Raw genomic sequence first — 7,645 nt, forward strand, 5'->3', positions numbered from 1 at the left:
TTGTATGGTGTTCACCGTCTATATTCTGGCAGCTTGGCTGCACTTTATTTGATATGTGTCATAATGACACAATACGGTGTGTAGGCCTGGGTAGGTGTTTTTAACCCCACATGGTGTGATGGGATGGATGGAGTTGGTGTGTAAAAGATGGGGGTAGGATTCTATTTATCTAATATGAATATCTGTATCTGTTACCCGTATCTGAAATGGACATGAGTTCGAATCTGTAGCTGATAGTTTATATTGATTTATGTATAAATTGTATGTCTAATTCTGTTGGGTTACACATTGAGTTTACGAAAACTCACATCTGTTTGATTTTTCTGTTAAGGTAATCCACATGCTTAGGCAGATCGGTGCGATGGAGCGTCTTGGTGACCACAAGTTTATAAATGGTTAATGATTATGATTTTATATTGATTTTAAAGGTTATTTCTAGAGTTTTGTAATTTATGGATCTCCAGACTGTTTGATTTTATGTTGGGATTTGGTTTTGACTTGACTATTTATTTGCGATGGTTTTTACTAAAATAACGATTTTCTAAAAGTACGATCTGGATTTTCGAAATAAAATTGTTTTATACACTTTCGCTATAAATCACGTTTTGGAAAATTAATTAATTAAATAACGCTTTGACAAGAGATATAAGCGATTATGAGTTGAAAAAAATGAAATGATTTTATCGTATTGACTTCATTTTCAAAACCCTACTTTGTGACATCTCCGGATTCAGCCATATCGTCTAGGCTGGGTTTGGGGTGTTTTAGATTGCATGATGGTTTATTATTGACTCACACTGCAGTTTGAAGCTCACCATAATAGTTTTAAACTTTTTAGGTAACCCTCTTAACTAGGATCAGACCCGGCATTCGGAGTATAAACTCAAACATCAAACTATTATTATGTTTATTATTTAATTGGAGTTTTCTTTTGTTGGGAAATGTGCCCATATCGTAGTAAACATGTAATTGATTTCTATTTATTTGAACGATGAATAAATAAATAAAGTTAATTTCACATTTCACTATTATGTCTTTTGTATTTTCTGTATTTTATATTTTGCATGCATAGCAAAATTGTAAGAAACAAATAGTAGCTCATAGATAGTCTAAAGTTCAAACTGAATATAAGTGGCATTGTAAAGAAAAACTGAATATAAGTGGCAGTGTAAACAACGTTTACATTGCGAGAAAGAAAACTTACTTCAGTTAATAATCTAAATGAGTCTGTAATCCAGTAAAAGAATCAAATTGATTATTTGATTCAAATACTGAGAAGGATTATTATATCATCTACAATTCCAATTAGGGAGATGGCTAGTCTTGGCTACTGGAGTAGTTGACTCCACGAGTAGAGACATAGATGTATTCTTTGGTAGAATGATACATTGGACTGGACCCAAGATGAATTAATTCTGAATCCGTGTGTGAATCAATTCACTTGTGACGTTCATGGTGTGATTTACCTAAATCCTAAGTTAGTCACTGACCATCCGTATGCAACTCATATGCTTTGAAATAAGTGGAGGTTCATACTCTAAAGATGATCGAGCCTATAGTCGGTATGTTGGGTACATCACTTGTGTATGGCATGGCTTTACAAGCAATAGTGGAATTCATAATTCAATTAAAGAGTTAATGATATCCTATCATTGGCATTGTGTGGATTGATAAATATGGAACATGGCGACGGGTTGCTTATTCTTGAACGAGCAATTGTTCACAGTCATTTGTTGACATTGATTATATTAATCATTAAGAAGACACAATGGTAACAATAAGATAAAATAGGATTTTATTGAGTGAATGGATTTAACTCAAAAGGAATCAAGGGTATCATATGGGGGTAACACATACATGACGAGGTCATTGGACAAAGCAGTTGAATGAACTGCATTCATAAAGAGTATACAATAAGGAGTTTTCAATCATGGTACTTCTTGTAGACTGACTCCATGATTAAGTAATTACGAATTATCAGAATGATGCTTCTGGACATAATTGCAATCACTAGAGCCTAATTGTATATGTCTGATTGGTCCCTTCTCTAGCTCCACAAAAGCTCGATCGGAATACATTTGAATCAAAAGAAAATTCTATGACTTTGGGAATAATTTAATTGAGTTGATTTATATGATGTGGAATTAAATTAGGTGGTCGTAAGAATTGTTCAATTAGAGAATTTGATTAAAGAATTTTCTTGAAAAATTAATTTGGAAAATCTAAGTGATTTTTGGAAAAATTAATTTTGATCAAGTAAAATTAAATTAATCAAATCAATTCAAATTAATATGATATTTTTGGAAGTTAATTTTCAAGTCAGATAATTGGCCCAATGGGTAAATGAACCTGAAAATTAGACTTGAAATTGTAAGTTGGGTCCGAGAGCCCAAAACCAAGACTACGACCCAAAAACTATTGAACCGGGCCTAGTATATGAAACCGGGCCGACTGGTTAGACCAAACGGGTTAGGTCGTCATTGATCTGGACAGAACTAGGAGCAGACGAATCGATTCGGGGTGCCGTAAGGGTGTTGCACGTGTATCACTAGATATGGCAGTGCTAGTAGCTACCACGGCGGCGTCCCGGTGGCCGGTGACGATTGGTTGTAGGTGGTTGAGTAGTGAAAAAGTTATATTCGTATTAGACTCTACTAGAGAATTTGATTTAAGATTAACTATTCCAAAAAAATATTATTTTAATAGTTTAATATTAAATTTAATTTAATACTTACGAACAGACATTTTATTAATTTAATATTAAAGTGATTATCTTAATTTTAAATTTAATTTAATGTTTATCTTGTAGATAAATATTCTATTATTTAATAAGATTTAATATTAAATTTAATCTAATATTTAATAGGATAAATATGTTATTAATTTAATATTAAAGTGATTGAGTTGAATCATAGTTGAACTCTGTAAACTCTCCCTATATAAAAATAGCCTTGGGTTATTTTTTACATACTCTTGAATTCAAGAAAAAGTTGTAGAGAGAAAATTCTCTAAAGAGATTATTCTAGAAAATTTCTAGAGAGATTTTTCTAATTTACAACTTGACTCCAAAGTTTAGAGAAATTGCAAAATTACCTCACTGGTAATTTTTGTGAATATTTTTTCATTCTAGGTGAGCCCACACTCTATAGACGTGAGCTTGAGGATAGCGGCGAAGACTACTCGGTTGAAGTGCTCACCCTAGACAAATCGAAAAGGTACAATTTTGATTAAGTGCTTATTACTTTAGATATCATAAACAAGATCTTGTTTTGGAAAAAAATTTAAACTCTGGTTTTTCCCTAAATTTATTTTTTGCTGCATTTTCCAAGTTTATTTTTTCAATAATTAGTATTAGAGCCAGGTTGTGTTCTATCTATAAGTATAAATAGATAATCAAAATAAATTTCTCTTGTTCTTGAATGATTTGATTATATAGAAAGTGACATTGTTTAAATCTTATGCATGTTTTGAGTTATATATGGGAATGGATGCGATACTATATATTTGTTATATAATTTTTTTTTTTGTTAAGGTTGTGGTTCTTAGGAAATAGACTATGGACTATAATCTCTATGTAGGTTTTTTTTTTTTAAAAATTCATAGAATTCTTGTGAGCCGGAAAAAAAAATAGGACTTAAATGTTTTTTTTTCCAAATGGAGTCTGTGACAAGGAAAATATGTGATGGCGGTTGAAGACCTAGGGATTGCCTTGTGGTGAAAAATTATGTAATTTTATTTTTCCATTTATTTTCTAGAAATAGAACCATGGAAACTTTGGCTGGCAATTTTATTTTAATTACCTATCTCCTTATATATCTGTTTTATAATTATTTATAATATTTATATTATGTAATGGTATAATTGTGATACATATGGGATGATCCTCAATTGATTGATTAAAAATAAGAAGTATGGTAATGAGAAAAATACATATGTTGTATTATTTTATTCATTTCTTTAGGTTATTCGATAACTGTGAGAAGTGTGGTAATGAGAAGGTACATGTCTAGGATTGGCTTTGTCTAGGAAAGACTTGGTTTTTAAGTGGTCAAATTTGACTCACTCCCTTTCTTAGGACCCTACCTGGTGCACGATTCACAATCACTTCTTCGGTTTTTCCCTTAAAAGAAAAATTGTGGAGAATCAAAATTGTTTGTTTTACGATTGTTTGATTTTTGTGAATGAATAATATTGCTATAACATGCCATGCATATATTGGAAGCATGTCATTTAGATTAGGTAAGAATGTCACTAGGACTAAGTTTGGGATCAAAAACCTTGTATGTTTTTAAAATATTGAGTGAGAGAAGGTAACTGAACAATACCTATGACCTCCATTGATGGTCCTTAAGTGATAGCATGATAAAGTTTCAAGCCAGTTCCTACACTGGCCGCACCTCAAGGTAAACTTTGTCATGTGGGTTCACTAGATGAGGTTTCCTTTTAAGTACAACTAGTCATGCATGACTTTTAGAGAGACTATCCCAAAATGACTTACAAATGAGAGCATGTTCATGATGGGTGTTGTGTCAATGGTTACACACTCAATATCATATCTTATTAAGTAGTTTTCCAAGAAACGATATTTAAGCTAGAGATGATGGCCAATTGTTAAACGATTTTTAGTTTGTGTGGAGTCTTGAGAATTAAGATTCACGAATTGATTGAATATAATCCATGTTCTTGCTAGTTAATTATAAGACCCTTAGGTGACATGGTTAACTAGTGTGAGAATGATCGTAACAACAAATTTTTTTTCAAGGTTTTAATACAAGACGCATGCATCATACTACATTCTTGATATGTTGTTGAAATAAAAAATATTTGTTTAATACAAAGATAGTGATTAGTGAAATCTTTGTTTTTTTCATTCCAAATATGTATTCTATTCGTCTTATAAGCTTTTTTACTGAGAATAAATTAAATGGGGATAACTTTTGAGAATGGAAATAAAATTTGTTGATAGTTTTCAGTTGTGAGAAACACAAATTCGTTCTTGATGAAACATGCCCTCCTGAAGCTCAGCTAAAAACGAGAAACCCCTGGAGAGATTATGACTCGATTGCTCAATGTTATATGTTAGCAAGCATGAGTAGTGTGGTTCAAAAGCAACACAAGAATTTCTGTACTGCTAAAGAGATCATGAAAATTTTGGAGGATTTGCTTGGAGGCCAAGTCGCATTGGCTCGACAATTTGCTATTACAAATTTGATGAATTCTAATTAGAAACCAGACACTCTAGTTAAACAACATATACTTAAGCTTATGGGATTCTTTACGGAAGCGGAGGGCAATGGGGCTGAACTAGATGTGAACACTCAAATTGAAATAGTGTTCAAAATCCTTAACCAAGGAGTTTGCTGGTTTTAGGGCCGTTTAACACTCGGGGAACAAGGCGTTTACCTTGACTTAGGTCATGAAGGAATTACAATTCTATGAGTTGGTGCTGAATGATGGTAAGCTGGTTCAGGAGAAATCTGAGGCAAACTTAGCTATGGGCTTGATAAATTATGGTTTATACAATCCTAATTCTTTAATTTCATGTTTTATACTTAGGTGAGCATAGAAAAGTAAAAAGAGCAAGAAACGGGCCGAAAATAGAGAAAATGGACCCATATGGGAAATCAACATGGCCTGGACTTCCTCACATGGGTAAGCCACACAACCGTGTCTATTTGGCAGGATCGAAACACGACTTACACAGGTAGACTACACACCCGTGCCTATTTAATAGCCTTGACCATGGTCTGGAGCAATCGCACACGAGCGTGTCACACGGGTGTGTCCCTGTCGAGCCCAAGTATAGTCCTATTCAGAAAAGGCCACTTTTGAGGGCTCTGAGGCATTCTAAAGCCTATTTAAACATCTGAGGAGGCACTTAGAAGAGACACACAGAATAGGAGGCAAGGAATTACTCAAGGGAAGCCGAATGATCCATCTCAGAAGCAGGATTCATCGTCAAGACTAAAGATCTCCCTTTAATTTCCATTTAGGGGTTTTTCGGTTTTCTTTATATTCTGTATTCATTATTCTTCTGAGATGTTTTCTCTTATAATTATGAACTAAACCCCCTAAATACCTAAGGGGAATGAAAGCTAAGACGGATCTTGTTATTATTATCTGAATTGTATGATAAATATTTTACTTGTTCTTAATTATGTGTTCTTAATTCTTGTCTTAATATTCCAGGATATTGATTCAAGTTAATGCGCTTATTCAGAAGAGCAAAAGTCCTTGTCTAAAAGTAAATTAGTCATAATTAAGCGGAGTTGATTGCACGCCTAGAGATAGAGTGATAAGATTTTGCTAGATTAGGGTGGAACCTAATAAGGGGATCCATAGATCGAGTTAATGCAACACTAGGGCGTTAATTAGAAAGAGATTTCAATTAATCAACCTAGGATTAGACGTTATTAGTCTCGAGAGAGATAATAATATAACTTAGGGATTTCTACGGATCAAGTCAAATGAATAAATCGTCTGATTCATTGTCAAATAACAAGTGAAGTCTAGGTGGATTTTTCCTTTGGTATTGTCTTAATCAATCGAATTTTCCTTAAAGCTTTTCCCCAATTTCTCTCTGTGCACTCTTTGTTTAGATAATTAGTTTAGATAAACAAATCCTTTAATTTTTAAGGTAGATAATAAAAAAAAAGTAATTACTAGTACTCTTGGTTCCTTTAGGTTCGACAATCCGGTCTTGCTAAAGCTATACTACTGTTCGATAGGTACACTTGCCTTTATCGTGATAATAGTTAGTTTTAAGAATGATTAAATATAAATTTTTAAAACCTGTCACGAATATCACGTATCAGGGCTCCTCATCCTCTAAGAGGAAACAGAAAGCTAAAGAAAAGAAGAAGCCGACTTAGTTTCACCTCGTGTGGATAGGAAGAAGGCTAAGAACTTATAAAATGCTAAAATGATCAAACGTTTCTTCTGCAATAGTAAAGGGAATTTCAAATCAAACCGCAAGGAGTATTTGGATTACCTAGCCAAAGAATGGCAAAGGTATGGAACTCTTTATGGTTGAAGCTTGCTTAGTGGAAGAATCGATTGACAATTGGGTTATTGATTCTAGAGCCACTAACCATGTGTGTTTCTTTACAGGGTTTTGTGAAATGAGAAGTCTACGTGATAGGAGCCTCTCGTTGGAGACCGGAGATAAGAGCTATGTTTCAGCCAAAGCAGTGGGAGAAGTTATTTTACATTTTAATAATTTTAAGAAGATTGTTTTAAGGAACGTGTTTTATGTACCTCATTTTAAGAGGAATTTAATTTCTGTAGCATGTTTATTTTATGACAGTTATACTGTGGCATTCAATAAAAGGATTGCTATTCATAGAAATCATTCTTTAATTTATAATGGATGTATGGAAAATAATATCTACTTTATCAAACCAAATAATTACTTGATGCTTCAAGCTAAAATAGTGAATAAAAAGCTTAAAACTTCTCACTCTAATGAGGGGTACCTATGGCATTCAAGACTTGGTCATATTAACCAAGAAGGAATCACTAGACTCATGAAAGATGGTCCCTTAATTTTGCTTAAGGAAGTTAGTCTTCGACAATGTGAATCTTGCTTGGAAGTTAAAATGATTAAGGGATCTCTTAATGCGAAAGGAACAAGGGCCAACCAACC

The sequence above is a fragment of the Gossypium arboreum genome, chromosome 10 (assembly GCF_025698485.1).
Source record: "Gossypium arboreum isolate Shixiya-1 chromosome 10, ASM2569848v2, whole genome shotgun sequence".
Lineage (NCBI taxonomy): Eukaryota > Viridiplantae > Streptophyta > Magnoliopsida > Malvales > Malvaceae > Gossypium > Gossypium arboreum.